Below are 23,267 nucleotides of genomic sequence, written 5' to 3' on the forward strand. Positions count from 1 at the left end.
GAGGCAGCGGTAACTACCGTTATCACAACAGGAGCTGTGCAAACCTGACTTTTGCTTTGCTGAAGACCTCCAGATAAAAGGAAAAACCCTACATACTCCTGGAAATTACATCAGTGATTCAGTTGGTGACGTTCTTCTGAGTAAGTTTTAAGCTCATTCCTAGCATCGAGCTTGAAGGTCACTGTGGTTTAAGAAACACAAATACATTAATATATATCCAAGACCACAGGTCACATGGTCTGTGATACGATCTGTAGCAATTATGTTGTTAAGCCAATCTCCTGGCTGAATTCTACTTCAGAGAAGTACATCCCAGCTATCTTTGCTTTTTCTTCACACATTTTCCTTGAGAAGTTCATGTGCATACATACACACACAAACAAATGGAGGTTTGGCAGAAAGAATACTCTCTGGCTTTGTGGTCAGAAGGTAATCCACGTGTAAATCTTACAGTACACAATCTCATGGAAACATTGTACATGTTACATTCAATTGTAACTCACAGCAGTCTGACATACTGATCCTTGAATGTGACGTTTTTCACATGAAATGGTCTCCTCCTGTAAAATAAATTCATGCCTGGTTTGTGTCCTCAGAGGATCAGAGGTTTGCGCTGTGGAAAGGCAGGATATTTCTTCTGCTCTCAGAGCTTCAATCAGTAGGTGATTACTTTAAAATATAACTTACGAGTCAAAAGAGCCATGATAACAGAGTTGCAAGATGATAATGGCTAGGATGGGCCACGTTGCTCCTGAGGGAACATGACCAGCCAGGCGTTTTTACACAGTTGTGCTCAGATTCCTGGGGGTTCTTGCAACAATAGTAACTTATAAATTGGATTTTACCATTTGAACCAAGTGAAGGGACCAACTCCTGCCTCAGCGCAAGCCGGATCTCTGAAGTTCTGTTGTACTTCAAGATATGCCTTTCTCCCTCCAAGTTAGTGCGAGTCCATGAACCTAGCTTGGCCTTGAAGCTTGGCCTTGTGTGAAAATAATTTCTTAAGCTGTTCTTTCGTATCTACTTTAAGCTCATTTAATTTGCCATCTTTCCTGGGTCCATATTCCTGCTCTTTACAATGGGCCAACTAGTAGAGCTTGTACAACCACACGGTGAGCTGCACACAAAAATTAATCAAGGCAAAAAACCCAACCCAGCTAAAAATGATACATGTTCTGCCATACAGTATCAATCATTTAATTCATTCAGCACCCACTCATATTAGCTCAACTGCTGCCACAGCCAAACAATATGTGTCTCTTGCAAGAGAGCAAGACCACACATTTTTCCATTAGCTTTCACTTAGATCTATTTTATGTAGATCATTGTAAAATCACAGCCTGATTCCAAAAGCTTTTTGATGTTCTTGTGGGATCATGAATGAGAGGGTTCCTTGGTGCTGACAGAGCATCTGCTAGGTGGTGGGGTCAGTAGACAACATTAGAAAGGCAAGCCAGACAATCTAGTGTAAGAAGCAATTCCAGAAAAGGAGAAAAGCTTGCTAATGTAATTGGAAAGAAGGACAGCAAATGGAAAGCTATGAAGAGTCACTGTTTGAAAAGTCAACATACGTTATGCGAACTAGGTAGTAATCAGAATCATGGGTTTAACAAGTTGTCAGTGAGGGCCTGCTAGCAATTGCACATGAAAAAGCTTCTTTCATCTGAGCTGTGATATGCCAAAGGTGTGGCTATCCTGTATGATCCGCTGATAGGAATAGCAGCCCTATTTAAGGCATCATCTAAATGTACTTCCCTGTTATAATTGAAGTTTGTAGCTGTTAGAACAGTTTTTGCTGGTGTGAGTGTCGATTTCTGTTACAGCTAGTAGAGCATTTCTAGTGTCTTGTTCCAAGCCTGGGTCATAACTTTGGATCAGGATGATCTAGACTTTGGGTGCTTTCACTAGTTTATCAAACATTTCTATTTTTAGAAAGTTGTAGTGTTAGTGAAGGTTTTGGTCTGATAACCCCATTGAGGTTATCAGACCATGGTAATTCTCTTGCTATTTTTCTCTTGATGCACCTTTGCCATAGTGGCCAGGGATGGAATGTTCCACTTTCTGAAGCAATGTGACCTATAACAGTGTTAGTTTTTGTGACTTTATCACAAGCATCTTCCCTCAATGGTGCATGTTCTAGGGTGAATTTTTGGACAACTACAGCTTTCATTTATAAGTGGGAGGCAATAAAACTCATACTCATGATTGCAGAACGGGACCTAAAAGTGTTAAGACTGTAGGATTGAGAAAGTGGATAGTAAATTAACAAGAACGTGAGTCTTCTTTTTAAATACGATCTTTAAGTCAGGTTGAAGAAGACTGGACTAATCTTATTTGAGTGCTTTGGGTTGTCAATAAGATATGCCTGAGGTTCCAGCTTTTCTGCAAGGAACAGTAGTCACTGCCTCCTTACGTTTAACGACTATAGGTTTGTGTACATTATATGCAAGACATCTTACAGAGTTAGTAGCTATGCTACTAACATATCTACCTATCCAATCTACCTCTATACTGACATTTCTTCTGTAAAGGCTGCTTCTGCTGAACCTTTTAATGTCCAGCAGTCAGCCTTGAGCTGAACAAGGTGGAAAAGAGACAAGACTAGAATTCATGAAAGAGGAAAAGGAAAAGCTTAGGAAAATTGCCAGAACCTAGAATAGAGCATGGAGTACCTGGGTCTCACTGGTTTTGGATTTTGCCAGAACATTTCTTAGGTTATTTGCCAGCCATGGGTTCCCTACCCATGAACACTCAGGCTGATCATTACAGCTGCTGTGAGTCATTTTGTCAGTTCAAATGCCAAAGGTCTGTGGAATGGATTGAATGAGTCCACTCCTAGTAATGATCCATGTAGGTGTAAACATGCTGCCACTTGATGGAACATCTGTGGTTTTTAGTCTTGGAAATTATAGGCAAGACATAGTTTGCAGGTAAAGGCAATATCTTTTATCAGACCAACTGGCACAGTTAGAAAAAGACAAGGTTTTGAGTAGAAAACTTGAAGAGGGTTTCTGCAGAGAATCACAGAATCACAAAATGACTGAGTTTGGAAGGACCTCAGGTCCAGCCCCCTGCTGTGGGACTAGACCTGGTTGCTCAGGGCTTTATCCAGTCAGATCTTGAAAGTCTCCAAGTCTGAAGACTGCACAGCTTCTCTGAACAACCTGTTGCAATGTTTGACTGCTCTCATGGTTAAAAAAAAAAAAAAAGATTTTTCCATCTATCCAATCAATATCTTCTCTTGTTTCAGTTTATTTGTTGTCTGTCATACTCCTGCCATGCACTGCTGTGAAGAACCTGGCTCCTTCTCAATAACCTTCTCAGAAGTACAGTCAGTCTGCTATTACATCCCCCCCCGAGGCCATCTCTTCTCCAGGCTGAAAAGGCCCACTTCCTTTAGCATCTCCTCACAGGCCAAGCGCTCCAGCCTCCAGCAATCTCGGTGGCCCTCTGGTGAACTCACTCCAGTTTGTCAATGTCCTTCTTGTACTGGGAAGCACAGAACTGGACTCAGTCTAGAGTGCTGAGTAGAGGTGGTGTAATCACTTCCCTCGATCTGCTGGCTCCGTGCCGGTGAATACAGCCCAGGGTGCTGTTGGCCTTCTCTGCTGTCAGGGCAAGTGCTGGCTTGTGTGCTGCTTGCTGCCTGGCAAGACCTCCACCTCCTTTTCAGCAGTGCTGCTCCCCCGCCAGTCAGTCCAGAGCCTACATTGGTGCAAGGGTCTCTTCCTTCCCAGGTGCAGGACGATGCATTTGTCCTTGCTGAATTTCATAGAAGTTCCTGTCAGTCCATTCCTCCAGCCTGTCTAGGTCTCCCTGGATGGCAGCCCTGCCCTTAAGGGTACTTAATTGTCATCGCAATTTGATACTGCCTGCAAACTTGAGGATGCCCCAGACTGTTGATAACTGTTAAAATGGACAGGTCCCAGGATAGACCCCTGTGCTACTCACTGCCAGCCTCCAGTTAGAGTACAACCCATACCCTCTGAGCTTAACCATTCAAACAGCTGTCTACTAGATGGGTATCTAGTTGTCCACCCATCCAGACCTCAATGTCCCAAACTGAATGCAAGAATATTGTACGAAATTATGTTGAAAGCTTTACTAAACTTAAGAAATAGCGACATCTGGAAATCTGTCTACTTTTTCCTATATTTACTAGGTGGTCTAATAAAGGGCACTACCTCTACCTATATATAGATCTTGTCTTGATTGTGTCTTTAAGCCATTGCAGTTATGACCGTGTTACCATGTAGAGATGCCCCTTGAAGAATTGTGTACTCCAAAATTAGGAGATTCATGTCTCATTGTGTGTATGGATGTCAACATTGCCTTTAACTATAAAACAAGATACAATATCTTTCATAGCACTTCTGCTTCCATTCAGATCATAGTATGGATATGTAGTAGGGACAAATAAGGAGGCATATTGAGTTGTCATTTTCAACTGCTTTGGTTGCAGAAGGTAGATGGCTTGTAGTCTCTAGGGAAAGAGGGTTGTAGAAGTAAAATCGTGGTCTGATGGCTGAGATAATGGAAAACTGCTTGTGCATCTTCTACAGACTCTCCTAGACCCCCTTGCCCTTCAAGTAATGATGCTGAAAAGAGCTTTCTACATATCTATTGACTGTATTCCTCAGGTTTTGGATGCCGACTGGGCATTCTTTTCCCTGCAAAAACTGCAGAAATCTGAGCATTCACTAGTGAAAATTAAATAAAAACACGTACTTTGATCATGCAAAGTACTAAGTAATGCTAATTGTTTTTTTGGAAAAAAGGTCCTCATTGTCTCATTTCGAGTACCACAACTTCTGAGGCCTTTCCCTTGTGCCTCTGCTCCCCCTTTTTAAATGGGAAAAACAATCTTGCTGTACTTCACAAAGAAGATTGATAAAGTCTTTTCTTGACTTACAGCTGTGTTGGTGAGAATTTATCCAATTGCTTAGTAATACTTGGAAGATAATTACATTTACGCTTGTGAAAGTGCTTATATATTCCAGTGATGCACAGTACGCATGAGTGCATGATTTTGCAACCCAGATTAGAGGTTTCGCATTCAGTCCAGGAAATTTGACACTGATAGATGGATATATGCATCAGGCAGTGCATACAGTGCACCAGTACCCAGGTTTCATCAGTACCCTCATTGGGATTCTGAGCAGAGACGAATCCTCCCAAAATGGCCAAATTACTCTTCCCTTTTTCTTCTTTTCAGACAAATCTTACAAGATGAAGTGAGCCAGTCCAGGAAAATTTAGATATTTCATAGTTTTTAATAACTTAATTTCTCCTTGTATTTTCACCCTGGACTCCCTAAACGACTTAAAAGTCATCAGTCTAAAATTTACTTTAAGAACTATGCCTAAGTTTATCATTAGTTGTTTGTACAAATAATTTGCAAGCTACTGATTGGCAACAGTCTTGCGCTGTCAGCTATGTGTAACTGAAACTGTTAGATTTTTTTGGTTGTTTTTAATCTGGAAGACTTTAAATAACAGTGGACTAAAATTAATTGTTCCAGTAAGAAAAGCAATGAGCGTATATCTTGATAATATGTAAAAACATCAAGTCTGGTAAGTCAGAAATTGTTACGAGCTGATGGCATTCTTCTGAGTAGAAGCACACTTTGGTTTGTGTGGCTTTGAGGCTCAGTCCTATGAGTAATACCTCAGCCTTTCTATTGAGTAAAGATTTTGATGTTTTCCTATTTAGGAAAATGCTGAAATACAGTAAGCACTGGTCATCTGCCTAGAAGGATCATATGCCTACCTTGCATTAATGTCCAGTTGTTTCAGAAGTAGCACACAGTGGGCCTATTATGATATTGCAATATGCAGTGAAAGGTAATGATATTGCTAACTGAAATCTGTGTTCTGTATCACTAAAATCAAAATCACATTTAATTCTGGCATCAGGGAAAGATAAAAGCTTTTATTTACTATAACTTGAGTCCAAGAGCATTGTCATCATTACTTCTACTTCCCTCCAGTAGTCCATAGCAAAATAGTTTTCTTTCCTTTATGGTCTTTCAGAATTAACGTACTTGATCAGTTTTGATTCAGGTCATCAGGATGCTTTCGTGTACATACAATTTACCAATTGATTTTTATAAGACTTGCACAAAAATGAATCTCCTTTCCTTCCTCCTCCCACTCCCCCCAAAACCCCAACCATGCTGCAACACTTTCTTTCTTCAAATGCATGTGTATAAACTATGGATACATAAGGTGAAAACCAGCTGGTACCCTTGAAATAACTACTGTCCAGAAACAGTGAAACTCAAGATACAGAAAGGAAAAGCGTAAAAATACTACTAAGAATGCTTCTTTTTGGTTCACCATCTGATTTAAAAGAACAAAACAGCTGCTTAAACAGGATGTAGATAACATCATCCCAAATGTCCCTTTGTAAACATTTTCCAAGGAGACAGTGATTAGCTACTTCCTTTACAGGATATCTCTTGGTCGGCAGCAAGAGGCAAGACACCACAAACTAGAAGTATGTTAAGTGTATTGTTTTAACCTTTTAAAAGTGGTTTCACAGATAAATTGTTATGGATATAACAGTCCCTTTGAAATTATCACAGGATGAAAGTTGGGCTCATAGAGGTGTGGGGTTTTTTGTTGTTTAATGTAATATTTACTTAAAATTTTTCTGTTTAGCAAATAGCAGCTATAATTACAGTACTCCTTCAAGTTGGAAAGAAATGTAGATGTGATTTCCATGTGGTTTGTTTCTGACAGAGCTGCTTCAAAATTTCCAAACTGAGTGGGCAAAATTTAATTTTGCTGCTGCCATGTCCAAGGCCAGTATTAATGATTTTGTCCCTGTTATTTGCAGTGACAAAGTTAGTGGTAGGGATTGTATGAAGAAGCAGGAGTGACAGTTGAGGTGAGGAGAAATGAGGAGTGATCACAGGGGTTTCACAGGATGTGGGTGTGTAGGAAGCGGTGTTTCTCTGCCCTTTCTGATCTCATCTGCAGGGCAGGAACCTTTTCCAAGGGGACTTCACCCTGAAGTGCAAGGTTGTGCTGATTTGAACTGAACACTGGATTGAGTGCTGAAAGTGTAAGTGGACATGATACGCCACATAGACAAGGCCCATACTCCTCCTCAGCTGAGGGACTCTCCTTTTGCATCGCTTTAAGGGAAATACTCTTTTCCCTTCTCACCAGGTTTTTTTTGCCCCTCTCTCTGCTTCTTTCGGTGTGCTCAGTATGTGAGTCAGCTGGGGAACAGAGGAAGTGAGAGGAGCGGGGAGGAAGAGCATCTTCCCTCAAACCCATTCCAGCAACTCACCGGAGCCCTTGGTGCTGGGGGATCAGAAGGAAGCAGAACAGGGGTAAGAACAAAGGCTGTGTGGCTGCAGGTAATAGCAGTGGCTGCCAAGAGCTTTCTGTCTTCTGTTGTTATTCATACAAGAATTAACAGTAAGTTGACCGTTATTTAAAAGGAAAAAAATAGTCTTAGTTGTGGGCTGAAAATGGTGAGTTTACCAGCCATATGTATGCATGAAGGGAAAGATTAATCTTTCTAGGACTCCATTTGTCTCTCATGTGCTCTCTTGTTCTCAGTTAGTCTGTATACTTACGGCTTGACCTGGAGGCTATTTGCTCCACATGTACTGCAGAAGGAAGGTGGTTGACTGAAGAATTTATTTGATGCCTTTTCAGTTGAACAGAACTGATATTTCGTAACATATTTGGAGCTAGTTAGAAAAAATCCTGTTTTTTTCAAAGCTGTTTACAAAAATTGTTACACACAACAGTACTTTGTTAAATTTCTACTTTGTCCCTGAAGAATGTCATCAGGACATTGGTCAATGCACTGGTCAGTCTCTATAGTTCTTAGGGTTATTAAGAATGAATGGAGAAAATACCTTGAAGGGGTGGATGACCAAAATACCAGCAAAACTGTGCTCAGATTCTTTATAGGAGAATACTTAACACTCTGATGTTGATACCATCAGACTTCGATTTACATGAAGGGAATGTAAAACCTGTTCCTCAGTTTGCTGGATTTAATAGACACTTTGCAATAAATTATGTTGGGAACAGGATCAGGCAGATGAATGCAATAAAGAAAATTTTGAGTAAGCAGAGAGATAATGGACCACCTTCATTTGTGGTCTATTGTGGCTAGATGCAAAATGAATATGGGGAAATGTCAATACTTAGACCTAAAATGACGCAAGTTTTCCTGAACTCCTAAGATCTTTTCCTTCTCCCAGTTTTATACCTCCTTACCTTCCCAGCTTTAAAGCAATGTGTATTGTTTCCTGTTTTAAAGGACCGCTCAGAATAGCAATATTCTCAAGCATTACTGTCACCACAATTATCTATTGCTGGCTTCAGTTTTAATCAGGGAGAGTAGCTATAGCATTACTGAACAGAACGTAATTGCGAATATGTACCAAAACTGATGTTCAGTACCGCATCAATAATCACATCATTTGAAGGTATTTAGGCACCAATTCAGCAAACACATTTAAACCCACTCTTATTTTAAAATGCCAAACAGGGACAGGCTGAAAATTCATATGCTGAAAATTAATCTGGTTTAAAAGATTATTTGTTAGGAGCTCCTCGAGGGGCAATATTAAGGGGTTTTTGTGAAGCCCTAGCCCAAGTACATTGTTAGGTTCAGGAACTTAGTATCTAATTATAGGTGTCTCTGTGAACATCTAACTTAGAAAACAATGCACAATTGTCAAGATATGCTGAGCACCTTTAGTGCTAAGATTGCTGGTAGTCAGGCTACAAGAGAGTTGGGTAAAGTATCCAAAACTTTTTGTAGCCTCAACTATTAGTTTTTTTCAAAATAATTAGTTTGCAGCTTTCTATTTTGCCCCTTTGATCATCTGTAAAAAAGAGTTAACAGTACGTTTCTTTAACACTTTTGAAAGCTTCTGAAATCCTGTGGTATAAACATGAACAGTGAAGTCTTATGACAACCTGAAAATAATATGGTAGTGAAAGTTAGAGATTCTATTTCTGTCTGAAAAGAGGTTGTTTGGGTGTGTTTTCTCTCTTCCTATCTACCTGTCCCATTTTATCACTTCTTTGGAATTTTGAAAGGAAGGGTTGTTAATGTTTGTTCAGGATGACTCACAGCTTAAAAAAAAATTGTCCTGTGCTATTTCTTTGTCAAATACAAGCACATTTTAAAATTTGAGTTTAGACTTAGTGGTATCTATCTTTAAAAGGTCAGAAAACAAAGAGGAGGAGGGAAAAACACTGTCAATAAATTGTGTGACTAATGAGTCAGAGTAACTGAACTAGTATTCTTAATGCAGATTGTTTTACATGGCTTTTAAGAACATGCCAAACTATTATTCTCAGCATCAGTTATAGAATATTATTTAAGAATGTGGACAAAAAAGTTTAATGTGTGTTTCCATAGTAGAGAGAAACAACAATAAAGAAGGAAAATCTAAAGAATGTGGCATCTAAAGCTCTGTTTCTGGACAGGCTAGTAAGCCCCCATCAATCAAAATCCATAGACTGTTTGGTCCTCTGGCTATGTTGCTTGAAAAGCTTGATCCAAGGACTACTTGATATTAAATACAACAGAAATGGAACCTAATTTCTCCCCTTCCGAAGAAAGTGTTCTGGTAGTTGGCTGTGTTCATGTTTGTTGTCTGCATTCCCTGTGCACACAAGGTTCTTTAATTTTTGAACAGGAGAGAGTGAGAGCACCCTTCCCTTTTAAATATCCTATAGCCTGGCATTTAAGACATTTTTCCACTGAGACGTGGGAGGTAAGATTTGAATTTCCACAGCCAGGGGAAGGAATTGAACCTACGTGTCTCATATAATGATATCATGAGTGCTAGAGCACTCTCTATGAGTGAGAGCATCCCTATGAGGGCTTCTAGCATCTGAGCCATTGGATTTAAATACATTACAAAAACAGAGTGTTGACTTCCTTGCCCTTTGAAGGGAATCTGTCTTGAGGAGAGATTCCAGAACCTCAAGTAGAAGAAATGCCTCCTTTCAGCAAAGACCACTTATGCACCTCAGATGATGTAATTTAAGATATGATCTCTCAGAACGAATGACTATTAACTATGTTCAGCTGCTCCCAGCTCAGAATGCAGCCTGTTGCCAATCTGAGTAACTTAAGGTTCTGGATTCTGCTCCATGGCCAAGTACCTAAAATGGCTTGTTACTGCTCATAACTTTTAGTCACACTGTGTTTCACTGGATCTGAACTGCATGACATGGTCAAGATCACAAAAGAAAGCTGTGGAAGAGCAAAATACTGAATTTAGATGTCAAAACTCTGATGCTAACATCTTAGCCAAGAGCCAGCCTTCCTCGCTCAAATATTTCATCATAATCCAATAAACACATCATAAGCATGCTGTTGACTTATGCTTCCATCTTTCCTTGATTACATCACTTTCTCGCATTGCAGTTGTATTGCTACTGTTTGAAAGTACCACCTTCTTTAAATGTCTAATTGCAGTGATTGCACAATTAGCTTTATCTGTATTCATTACTATGGTAACTAGAATAAAAACATTCCCTAGCCCATCCCATGTAAAAAGGTCTTAGAGTTTCAGCTTCTCTTCTTCCATTTTATGCTTATGGTGAGTGAATGTGTGTGACACAATGGAAATTAGTTTGCTTGAAGGCTGCTCACATTAGCGAGGGTGGAAAACTGAATTATACTGGAACCTTTGTTTTAAAAAGGGAAATAAAATTTCTGACCTGCTCAGCAGTACTCAAATGAAACATATGTACCCTCTCTCCAGCTTCATTCACACACTCCTGGCAGGGTGTCTCACCAGCTAGGAAGAACAGCAGTGCTTGTAAAGGAGCAAATAAGTTTCAACACGAGACAGATGCTTAAACTGCATATTCTAATGTTAGAAGTGGAATCATTGCCTTCCCTGAGCTTCAGTGAGGCCTCGTCTACAATGATCTTTTTGAGTAGACCTTGCCTAATTATAACATCTGAGATCACTAACGTAAATATTCTCAATCATGAACATAGCTTTGCCCCAGTTTTCATCTTTGTTTCCTCCTTCTTCCTTTAAATACAGCAGTGGGACTTTCTGCCGCCACCAGTTTTACCCTCTGAAGCACGGAGGGAATCTGAATGGTCTTCGGCTATTCATAAAGACATGATATCCACAGGCTGAAAGGAGAGCGCCACACGCCATCCATGCATGAGCAGTTATTCTAGTTCATTATTTTATTATGAATAATTCTGTATTTAGCTTGCTTTCTTTAAGGTCCAGTTCCTAATGTTGCATTGTTTCATGAGATTCCGTTTTGTTGTTGGGTTTTTAATTAATAAATTTCTTAATACAGAGGAAAACTCTAAAACCTAACTGAAGAAGTCAGTGAGTGATTCTGTTAACATCAAAACTAAAGTAGTATGATTTCTGTCACATGGATTTTCTTGCTTTCAGACTACGGTCTGGCATCTACAGTTTCCCCCCTATTTTCACAACATTTTTATTACATTGCTTTTGAGACCAATACCTTTGAATTATATTGTCTTTGAGACCAATACTTTGTGTCCAATTTTGCTACAGTTTGCCAACAGGTTCAAAAGTTACTACTTGAACACGTGGGCAGGCACCCATACACACCCACCCTGATTGCACAAGTTTCATTTCCTTAGGAAACCAGACTGAAAACAAGAGGCAAAACCAGAGAACAAAAAATTGTGTCTCTAATCCAATATGCTAGGCCCATTCTAGCAAGTGAATAAATGGAGTATTTAGTTTCCCCTGTAAGTTCTACAGGTAAAAAGCAGTCTGATCCACTACTTATCGTGCTTAAATGGAGGAAATCTTGATTCCTTTGTTTGCTATTAGTCAGTTGTGTAATTTTGGTCAAATTCTCATCTCCCATTTCCCCTTTTGCCTGTTTAGACACAGTTTGGTCAGACAGGAGCAAGCACTTTGTCGATGTCTTTACAGTGCTTAGTATGCTGATGCCCATGAAAGACTCTAAAAATCAATTCAAATATGTAGTGCAGCATTCCTTTAGTTGATTATTGTAAAATTAACCAGAACAGAAACAACATCTGAGGACACCAGAAAATAGAGCTGTTTACGGCTAACTTTTTGAAATCTTCCTGCAGATTAGAGGGGATTTGTTTATCGACTCTGTGGACAATTTTAAACTGGTACATCTTTTTCTGGATCATTTAAAAGCAGAAAAAAACCCCAAATAAATTACTTTTTATGAAGAATTAATCCAAATTACTAGTTTCTTCTACTCTTAAGCACTCTTCTTAAGGATTCTTCTCTTAAGCACTCATTTCTTTGGCTATTTAGAAAACGCAAGGATCCTAAGAGTGAATTACAGTCTTATTTACTATTTCTCCTTTTTCTAAATTGAGAATGAAAATTACATTGAGAAATCCTGTCTAGTTTTGATGTTGCTGATGATGCTGGTGTGCTGATAACTGTAGTAGAATTTTTTAAGTGAGTTCAAAAGAGCTATAAAAGCCTTGCTCAGTACCTTACTGTAAACAGACCAAGGGGCGGGTTCTACGATAAGATAGTGAGCGCACACCACACCCTAGATTCAGTTACAGCAGAAAAAGTGACAGGTTTTCATTCACAGTGCCTCTCTGAGATGCTGTTTGCCTCTGCTTTTCTTTCAGCACAGACTAAAATAATGGATTTGTGCCTCAAGTTTGACATCTATAAATAAGGGTTTCGAACTGTTAAAAAGACATCTTTGGCTTAACCATAATGGACGTAGTCTCATTTTGCATGAAAGATGTGTGCTGTGCTTTGGACTAATATGACAGCGATCCCACAAAGCCTGTGGAAATCATAAGGAACAGTCAGTGAAACCTGAGCTTAGTTTGGATTAGATGTCCATCATTCTCAGTTTATGTTAAATCAGTAACAAGTTTTATATTGACAAAGCCACCTCCTTCCTCCAATTACTTTTAGGCCTCCTTCTTCTTATAACAGAGTGTTTACAAAGACCTATTTCTCTTTCATGCACTATTCTAGGAATTTCCAGTGTTCGGAAACTTCTGATTAATTGCACTACCTGAATAATAACTAATCAGAATTTGTTCCTGATTTATAAAAGGAATTTTAAGAAAAAAACTTTGACAACAAGATATGACTAGTATACGCAGCACCAATTAACGGCCGAGTACTAAAAAAAAACTTTAAGCTGGCATTAACTGATGCTCTATGCAAATTAGCATGAAATGCAGTAGCAATGAGTACAGTTAAGCTGGTGAATAGAGGTTGGAATAGTAAGGAGAAGCAAATATGTTGTCTGTGCTACGAATGTGAGAACTGTTGTTCTAGAATGCATCAATACTCTTTCCTTTCAACCTTGAACCTTGCATTTATATAATACATTGATTACTTCAAGCAAGACTTAAAAAAAAAAGTGTGTTTTTACTTTTTACTTAAGCAAACATTTCCATCATGTGTTATTGTAGACTTTATAATAGGCTATTTTGTACTTAGACTGCTGCTTAGGAAAGAATCCCAAGTAGTTGGGGTTCAACCTTGTAATGAATGCAACAGTACTGTCATGAAACGGGACCTTTTCAGATGCCCTAGGTGGAAAGAAATTTTACTTTGGGGCTTAATTCTATTTCCACTTTTTTTTTCAAATGCCTTCTGATGATCTTTGAAGCAGCACATTGTGCAAATTGTGTGCAGTAACTACCGAGCACACTGTTTTAAAAAAACGGGTAATGCCTCTGTATATCGAAGATCAGCGCTGAAGCACCAGGAAACTGATGTCAGGGAAGGCATATAAAATACACTACATGGATGTTTTCTGTATCTTAGATATGTGACACTTGTACCCACACAGCTGTACGTGGAGTAGAGAAGACCCTTCTTCAGGTTTTGGGCAGGATAAGAGAGATGTGATGTATGTTTTTAGAAAAAATCCTTACAACTGAGATAAGTGAAGTTGCTGTGTAAAAAGCTTCAGATGATAAGTAAGGGAAATGACTTGACAACACAGAAAATATTACTTAAACATTGCTTTGAAAAAAAATAGGACAGATATTTATCCTTTCTTATCAGCACATTTATGAACAAAATTAATTTACCAAGCTTTGCACATTTATAAAATCTAGCTCGTAGCTTACTAATTCTGCCATTCATTAAACATTCATTATTAGACTTACTGCATCTCTTAAAATGACTCATGCACTTGTATGTAGAATTTCAATAACATCCTCGTTGCTACGGTACATGTGATCACTTTGACATATAAAGTATCCGTTAGAAATAGATTTTTTTTAAGTATATAATGAACAAATCCGTAGGGTTTTTTATTCAATAAATGTTTCTGCCAGTAGTTAATTATGCAAAACAGCATGACATTTTATGCCTTCAAATCAATATTGAGTTGTATTGTACACAATCCCTAACTGATGCGTATGACAATTTTTTTTTTCCATTTCAGTAAACAACTTTTTGTTTCTGCCCTATGCGTGTGATCCAATAGTTTCCTGGGTGATTTTCCTTACCTTATTTTTTTCCCCACTGGCCCACTCTGTCAACATTGATGCTTGCCTATAATGCCTATAATTTGTTTCAAGCTTCTCCTAGCTTTTTCTGAGGACCAGTACAAAAACATTACCTCAAATGTGCGTATGGCTTTTGGTATATGCTTCTATGTCTTCATCTTAGAACTACAGGCTTGTTTATGCACATGGCACTGTGTTTGTCCCTGCATTAAATGCTTTCTTATAGAATCTGTGGAGATTTGCAGGCGCTATGACTCCTCCATTAGTCCAACCTTCTCCAGAATTTATACTCGTGGATAGTGTGACACAATCTGATCTTTAAGACCAGAGCTGTCTCTGCCACACTGCTATTTAATATTAAATTGTGTCCTGAAAAACCTGTGTTAAAAGAACACTAAACCTGCAAAGCGATGGGGTCAGCATATGAGGAGACCAGAATTCATGCTGCCTATAAAACTAGAGGTGGGTTAAATAAATTATTTTTTTTCTATTCCATTACAAAATCAAATCAATCAGAAAGTACATTCATTTCATGTCAATCCGGAAGACTTTTTTTTTTTTTTTCCTAATGCAAAATATGTTTCTCTTAGTTTGGATTCACAAAAAATACTTCATTGTGACTCATTAAGAATTTTATTCATTTATTCCATGTAACATTAGGGTCTTTTAAATTGTTTTAATTTAGCTTAGTAATGAAACAAGGCATGATTTTTCAAAATGAAACATAAAAAATATTTTGTCATTTATGAAACGAAACCTTTTGCCTTAATAATAGCAAAAAACTAGAGTTTAATACTCCATACTTCTTAGTATTATGTACCAGATTCAACTAGTGTTTGCAAATAGTGTTAGTACAGTAGAAAAAGACATTTTTGTTTATTAAAAAAATTCCCTAGATTTATATAAATCCTTACTTTAGTCTCTAGGTAAACATGCATCAACAGTCTTTACCTAAATAAGAACATACTATTTCTGCAGGACTCCTGCCTAATGACTGTGCATTCAGTGCACGTGGTAATCAATGCTCACTAATTTTTGAAAGCACTATATTGCGAGGGAGGAAGCTAGCTAAAAGGAAGATAACAAGTGGCATTGAAAGGGAAAGTGCTGTTATGAGAGTATGATTACTGGAGCTCTTCAAGGGTCAGTCTTTAAACAGTTCTTGTTTAATAATTTCATTAATAAACTTAGTATGGAGATACAAGAGTGTGATAATTGAGTTTGCCAATAGCAAAAAATACATCTATCATTAACACCGAAGGCAGCTGCAATATCCAGGAAGACCTGGATGACTGTAAGGTCTGGAATAATATACAAGAGATGAAATTTAATAGTATGAAGTACAAGTACTCTTCGGGACTAATATTGAGAGTTTCTGTTAATTTGTGAACACTCACTGACTGGAAACAGTTGTTGTAGAGACAACTGTAGTGAGTGGTTGATCACAGAATGATTTATGAGTCATCGGTGTGATATGGCTGTGGAAGAGGCAAGTGTACTAGATGACATTGGTTACAGTAGTGTTGGAAAACAGTGGTGGTAGTTGATGTGCAGGAGCTATCTCATCTACAATAGTTCTTGGCATCCAAGCTCAAGAAAGATGAATTCAGAGTGAAAGAAATGTTATGGAAAGAGCTGCTCCATTTCTCTGCTATATTCCAATCTGTCATAAAATCTTTGTTCATTTAGCTGAATATGAACAGATAGAAACTTCCCATTAATAAATTCAGATTGAGCATTAGAAGCTCTGGCAAAATCTTGAGATGGCTGAGTTATGGCTTCTCCTATTATGGGCAAGCAATTCAATAATCCTTAAGACCAATTTGGAACATTTAGGAAAAGGATTAGATTATGTGGTTGGCTGCAATTGCAGGAAATTAGATTTAGTGACCTGTAGCATAATTTAGGTCTGATAGTTGCATGGTCCTATGAACAGTTTGCTATTTTCTGCAGTATACTGCTCCATGAATTATTTACAGTGTATTGCAGTCTGCACTGAATACAGAATAATTAGCTTCCATTTTACAATTTTTATTGTTATTATTTAATTCATTTTAGTAAAGATTGAAAGAAAAACTGTTTATGTTGTATATATGGAATACCAAAGTACTGAGAGTAAAACCCAAACAGTTAAATCAAGTAATGTCGGGTGTCCCATCAAAGATACTATAATTTGGTTTTCCAAGTATTTAGAAATTTACATTCAAATCATACTTATCACTAACTGCTGCTGAGGGAACTCAGCTCTGCTGCAAGTCAGACCACAGGTGCCTTTTTTTTTTTTTCACGTGTCTTGAGTGATACTTAGATTGAGGAACTGTATGGAAGAGGCAATTTAATATAAAATCCTCCATTATGTTCTATAACACCAGTTTAAGCTGTAGCAAAAGACCATATTTCTTTTCACCTGATTTGTCCCTAACAAGTAGAGATGTTTATCCAACCAATGTTTTATCTCAAGGTGACTGTTAAGGGTTGAAACTGAAATGGTGCCAATATGCAATTTACGCGAAGGACTTAACTAGACAACATGGTTGAATTAATATCATTTGTTAGCTGCTCTACCAGTCATTGTTGCTATCCCCCTGAATTTTGGTTTAGAGGATAGCCCCCACAGGCTCTAGTTCTACTATACAGGGCTTCAGTGGTAATGCCAGTCTAAGCCATTGTCTTTCCCCATGCCTGGACATTCATTACTCCAGTGCTGCAGCTCACGTCCCCTGCCTCGTACCTGTACATCTGACTGTGGGACTATGTTGTGAACTAAGTCAGCCAACTGATCTGCCTTATTTGTGCACGTTTTTTTCTTTCTAACATAAATCAGTTAAGTCCTCCAGTTCACAGAATGACTCACAAACTGTTGCTCTGGCTTAACCTAGTGGGGGGACATACACTACCGCAAGAGTCCAGGAACAACCAACCTGAATAGCTCCTCAAGCCATGGTACCATAGAACAATGACTTCTGGGTATGTCTGTGTTGGACACTAGATGTGTGACCATTGCTTGGGTAGACAAAAGAATTCAATTGTGAATTGCTGTTTGGTAAAAGTGGCTGTAGTCATTACAAAATTATCAGATGAAACAAGTTTTAATCAGGGCAGGCAAATCCACACCATCATCTTGATGAATTTAACAAAGCATGGAAAGATCCATTATATCCACTGTGCTGTACATAGGTTGATCCTATTATTTAATCTTCTCAGTCTACAGAAGTCTAGAATGTAATTTAACACAGACAATACCATGTGTTTTCTCTTGATTTTACTCTCAGAGATGGTTCCATTGTGGTAGCTGAAATTTACAGAAATGCCCAGCTAGTGGCGAACAGTGGCATGAGGAATTTCAGCCCAAACAGTTGCAGTTTGCTAGTTAGAAACAAGAAAAAGTAAGTTATTATTATGGAAAATTATAAGCATTCTAACACTTACCAAATGCTAACACTGTAAGCGTTGCACTTACTGCCCTACTTAAAAAAAAAAGGCGGGAATGTTGTTTTTAAGCTGTGGTTTTACTGTCCTTACACGTTCTGCTTCGATTTTGACACAGCCTGTATGAGCGCTTCTAAAAACTGTGATACGATAGGTGTTTTCAAAGTGTGCTTCTGGGAAATCTTTGTGCCTGTCAGGTAGTGATTTTGTAAAATCTGACAAAAAAGAGAGCATTAATCTCATCACCAGATACCAGTTTTTTCTTTAACTTTCTTTCTCAGTCATGTGCAAGTAGTTTCTATTTAGTCAGAATTCCTGAACAGTCAGACCTGAACTTTTCTCACACTATAAGGTGCTGCAGATTGTACAGGTGCATTTGAGAAGTGTTTTCTCTCAGATGTCTATTGAAGTCTTGGATTTAAGCCAGAATTTGTATGTTCATGAACTTCACGTTACAGTATTCTATTCAAGCTCACCTGCCATATGCTTTAACCAAGAGGGTCATTCTGCTTTTGATACCATTCCTTTCAAAGAGAAGGTAAAAACTGGGAATTTTAGCAGATGAGTTAATTACAGTAAAACAATTATCCTCCTTTTTGCATGTGCTTCTCATAGGTATCATGTAAGGCAAGTGCCCATGTTTTCTTTTACCTAGTGTTGAGCAGTGAGTGCTAAGTAAGGGATAGCCCTTCAAGTTACTTTAATTATGGAAACTGGGAATGACTGCTTAAAGATGAATCCGTGTTGCAATCTTTTGGTATTTTGTCTATTCAAATTCTGCTCACCAACTTACTTGCTAACTCAACTGTGGTCTTATAGTGCGTCTGAAAAAGGGACATGTTACAGATGGATTTCAAATGAGTTAATTAACTAAACTAACCTAACTTGAATGTAAATACTATATGCTACAACATTGTAACATCTAGAAGTCTTTAGCTCATTTATAGCCTAGGTTTGTGCTTTAGAAAACACTTGTTTCTGGTTTGAAAATGGGGAAAACTTATAAATAAATAAATTAAAAGCAAATAGATATTGAAACATTAATTCTAAATGAGTAACAGCTGAAGTCCCATTCTCAATCCAGGCTTTTGTGTAAAGGAACACCACCTATATTTCAAATAGTAAATCCATGGGATGAAAACTTAACTTCTTTTCCTCTCATTCTAGTTAAAAGTGCAGACAAGGCTCCCTGTGAAGTAAATACTTATCCAGTAAGAAAAGTATCATGGAAAATTTACATTTCTTTAACAGATAGACTCTACCTTTCTGTTTGTATGGCATGTAACACCTGACAAATAAGAATAGATATTTTTTAAAGAAATTCTACAATTGAGAATTATATTTAACTCATTGAACAAATTAGTTGAGGAAGAGAAGGGAGTAAAGTTCAGTGCTGCATGCATCACTAAGTAGAGAAGACAAAACTACATTTCTTATTGAAAAAGTTACCAGGCATTGGTTCACCTAATGCAAAATTTATCCTATTAGAAATATTGCTTTGGTCTCACTTCTCTTCTTTCTCTTCCACACTCTCTCTCTCCTCTCAGAGTAGTAATTTATTTGCTGTCTTTTAAGAAGTCACAAATGTGTCCCTTGTTATGTAAATAAATTATACACTCTTTAAAGAATAGATGGAAACAACATCACAGTAGAGAAGGAAGGAACTCAGCCTTTCTGCTGAGGTCATGTGCCGTGTGTGCTTGATAGGAGACTACAGCCTTCTTACCCTAAGTCCATACCTAAACAATTCTGTACCTTGTAATCTCCATGATTCACTGATTACTTTAACTTAGCCACCTAAGCATATGAGTAACACTTATAATTTTAAAATTCAATTAAATAATCAGCCTTAAACTCTAGCCTACTGTCTAGAGTAATCATCTGTATTCTGATTTCCACACCAATATATACACAAGCATTTAGATGAAAGACCAGGGATGTGGACCTCTATCTTGGTCTTGGGTGAACACCATAACCAATTAGGTGCCTCTCTTGCCGAGTGCATGAGATAATGCACAGGCCTGAGTATTGTTTTCCTACAGGGTGTCAAAAACTAAGACAAGAACACAGTAGATGATACATCCTCCTATTTTGATCTACCTTCATCCTCGCAAGAAAAATGTAATGTATATATTTGTCACAGTAAAAAGTGCTTTTAGTGAGAGCCTAATTTGCCTTGCTTTCAATATGTAATTACATATTCAAGAGACAATCTTCACTATATACCTTTCAGAGCAGTGCAAAGGAGTAATGATTTGGAAGAAGCAATTTTCAGAGATTACTGTAGATAAGTACTTAAAGTTTCAGATTTTATCAGCAGTGTTTCTGAGCTTTGTAATGGTTGATTAAAGAAGCAGCTATGTCACTCAGCATTGACCCAAAGAAGAATACATATCCTTAGGCTCTGAGGAGATCTTAAATAGATGTTCCCTTTCCAGCCTGAGTATGTGTTGTAACTAAAATGGAAAAAGAGGAAAAGAACAAAAAGTTCTGTAAGGAAACATCAAAGGCCATTAGAGAAAGAGGTTTTAAAAAGGAGACAGTAGCGTATGGCAAAACGATCAGGCAGTGTTATATAGAGAAGAATAATATTCAGCTATTAAATGGAACTGACTGACTATATTTTGAAAGCAATAGAACATTCAAAATGTATAAAACTTGCCTGTGAGGTGTTTTCTCTTTAGTTAAAAGCTATTTTTTAAAAGGTTTACCAAAGGATAAGCATTTATTACTTCTCTGAATTCATTTATTATTTTTAATGGACAATAATATTTATTGTTCATATATTGCATATAGGTAATGTCTGGTTGTTCTAGGCTGAAAAAATATATAGATAAAAAGCAGGTCTACCATTTTAATGCATTTGAATAAAAACACCAGAAACTCCACGTGGCTTAGTAAATAAGAGAACATTTTAATTAAATGGAAACATTGGTTGACAAAAGAATGACCACTTTTAGTCGTATCACTTTAATGAGGTCATTTTACATTTAATAACTCAGACCATTCAACACTGAGATTAATTGATAAAATTTTTGTAAAGTTATTACTAAACAGTATTCTTCTCCATTGAACCTAGTTAAATCTTTCAATATATATTCTTGTATCTCTACTTTATGCTAAAAATGGTCTCTCTGAGAACATGCTGGCAAATTCTTAAGTATTGAAAACTTTAAAATGGCCTGAAATGCCAAGTGTCATTCTGAACCTAGATCCAAACTCTTTCAAATTGTAATGTTATTTGAAATCTGGACTCATTTTGAGCTGCACATCCTTCATTTTAGAAATGCTTTCTCTAGTAAGCAAGCAAGAGCACAACTTTATCCAGTCATCCAGTATTGCAATATAGTAAGAGAATTTGGCATGCCAGTTCCTCTTAACTGAAATAATCTTAGCATGATGCAAAGGGTAAACAGCAGGGCACATTTCAAAAGGAAGTAAAGGGCCCATTAGGCTCTTAATTCCTGTAAGCTCTTTAGAAAATTCAATTACAAAGAACATCTACTCAGGCATATGGTGTTTTATATATAGCATATCATAATTTGTTGGGTTTTGATCTAGTTGTTAATCTCCTATGCTATGAGCTTGATGTGTTAAAAATAGGCTAATGTATAGATACAATTAATTGCATTAGTAATTGAGGAATTAATTCAAATACTGGACTCGGGAAGTGTAATCCAGAGTAAGTCTGGTTGTAAATCAGGACATTAATAACTCAAATGTTAGTAGATATTTTATCAATTAACTGCTAGAAAAAACGTTTTTTAAATTGAGGCTGTTTTTTGAAATTCTTCCTAGATATTGCCACATTTTAATTTTGTATCTTTTTTTTTCATTATCAATATTTCAGAATAATTGAGTCTGTAGATAAAAATCAATACACGATGTCAAAGAGTGTAGAAATACAAATGTGAAGAAGTAAGTTCCTAATTTATTTTTCTCAGTTCTGATTTTGGTTTTGAATTGCTGTTTTAAGGCTGCTCAGTGTATTTGCCAGGGCACAAACAACTCATATTTTACTGAAAGAAAAAAGTTATTTACAATAGTAACTTGAATGCATGTTATACTGGAAAGCATATGCACCTCATTGGATGGATTAAAATTGACATTTTGCACAGTTCCTGGCCTGCACAAAGAAAAGAATCTCATTCTTTTTTTTGAAATTTTCATGGTTTTGGTCCAGGTGACATGTGACTGGTGAGGTGCAAGACTGCTTTGTTCTTGCAAGACTCATCCAAGTCATTGGATAGAAGGAATATCATGTCCTTTTGGAAGATCATGTCTTCATCTCATCTTCACCTTGATAAAAAAGCAAGGAACAAAGTTGGACAAGCTATATGGGAACCAGAAGCGACAACTGTGTTGGCAATACCACACTGAGCAAAACTGCCAAAATCCTGTTTGACTTGGAAGAAAAGGCTAGGAATCAGAGAGAAAGGTGTATCTATACCAGTGTCCACAAGATCAAAAGGTTATCGGTTAGGAATGAGTTCAACACCACCCAGGAGCCAGAGAGACTTGGTGCTTTTTGTTGTTTTTTTTTTTTCCTCTGAAAACAGATTTTTCTGGGAAATCACCTGTCTGAATCTTGACAATTTTTCATTTATATTTCAAGAGAAATTTCTGTTTATATTGCCTTATGCTAAGTTTATAGTACATCTCCCTGGAGCAATATATCTTATGCCAATGTATGTTTTCAGAACTTAGCTGATTGATGATATGTGAAATAATTTGCTTTAGCCTTTTTGTTTAAAACAAAAACACCTACAGTGTTTGTTGTCATAGGCTGTATTAACTATCTCAATGTGTGTTACATAAAGGAGTATGAAGACCTTGCTAGTCACCCTAGGATCTAATATATGTATATTCTTCTTTACTGAGAGCTTGTTCTGCAGCATACCTGTGCATGCTCTGTCACACAATAATGTGGTATCATCAGGGTGATTCTGGTGGCCATTTTATGAGACATTACCAAAAGGAGATGCGGAGAATGTGCTGAGGTTATCTTCCCTTTTTAACTCCAGTTTTGAAAGTGAAGATTTGTGCACGAAACCTGCACTGACATTCTTAGGTTCCCTGCTGAAATATCCGGAAAGATAATGTGCTGCTACATCCAACACCAGTCCTATGGATTTCTTAGGAAGTGTATGTGCAGCTTTGCATCCCTTAAGAACATGCCAAGTAAAGGATTTGTAGAGCATTTCCAATGATGTAGGAGTCTGTCAGACAGTCAAGGCAATCAGAATGCCCATCATTCACTGCATGGTTCTTTCACACACAAAATAGATGAAACCAGACAGCCTAAACATCTAAGGAATACTTTTTGGGAAATAACAAGGAAAATCAATTGG

Source organism: Calonectris borealis, chromosome 5 (genome assembly GCF_964195595.1).
Source record: "Calonectris borealis chromosome 5, bCalBor7.hap1.2, whole genome shotgun sequence".
Lineage (NCBI taxonomy): Eukaryota > Metazoa > Chordata > Aves > Procellariiformes > Procellariidae > Calonectris > Calonectris borealis.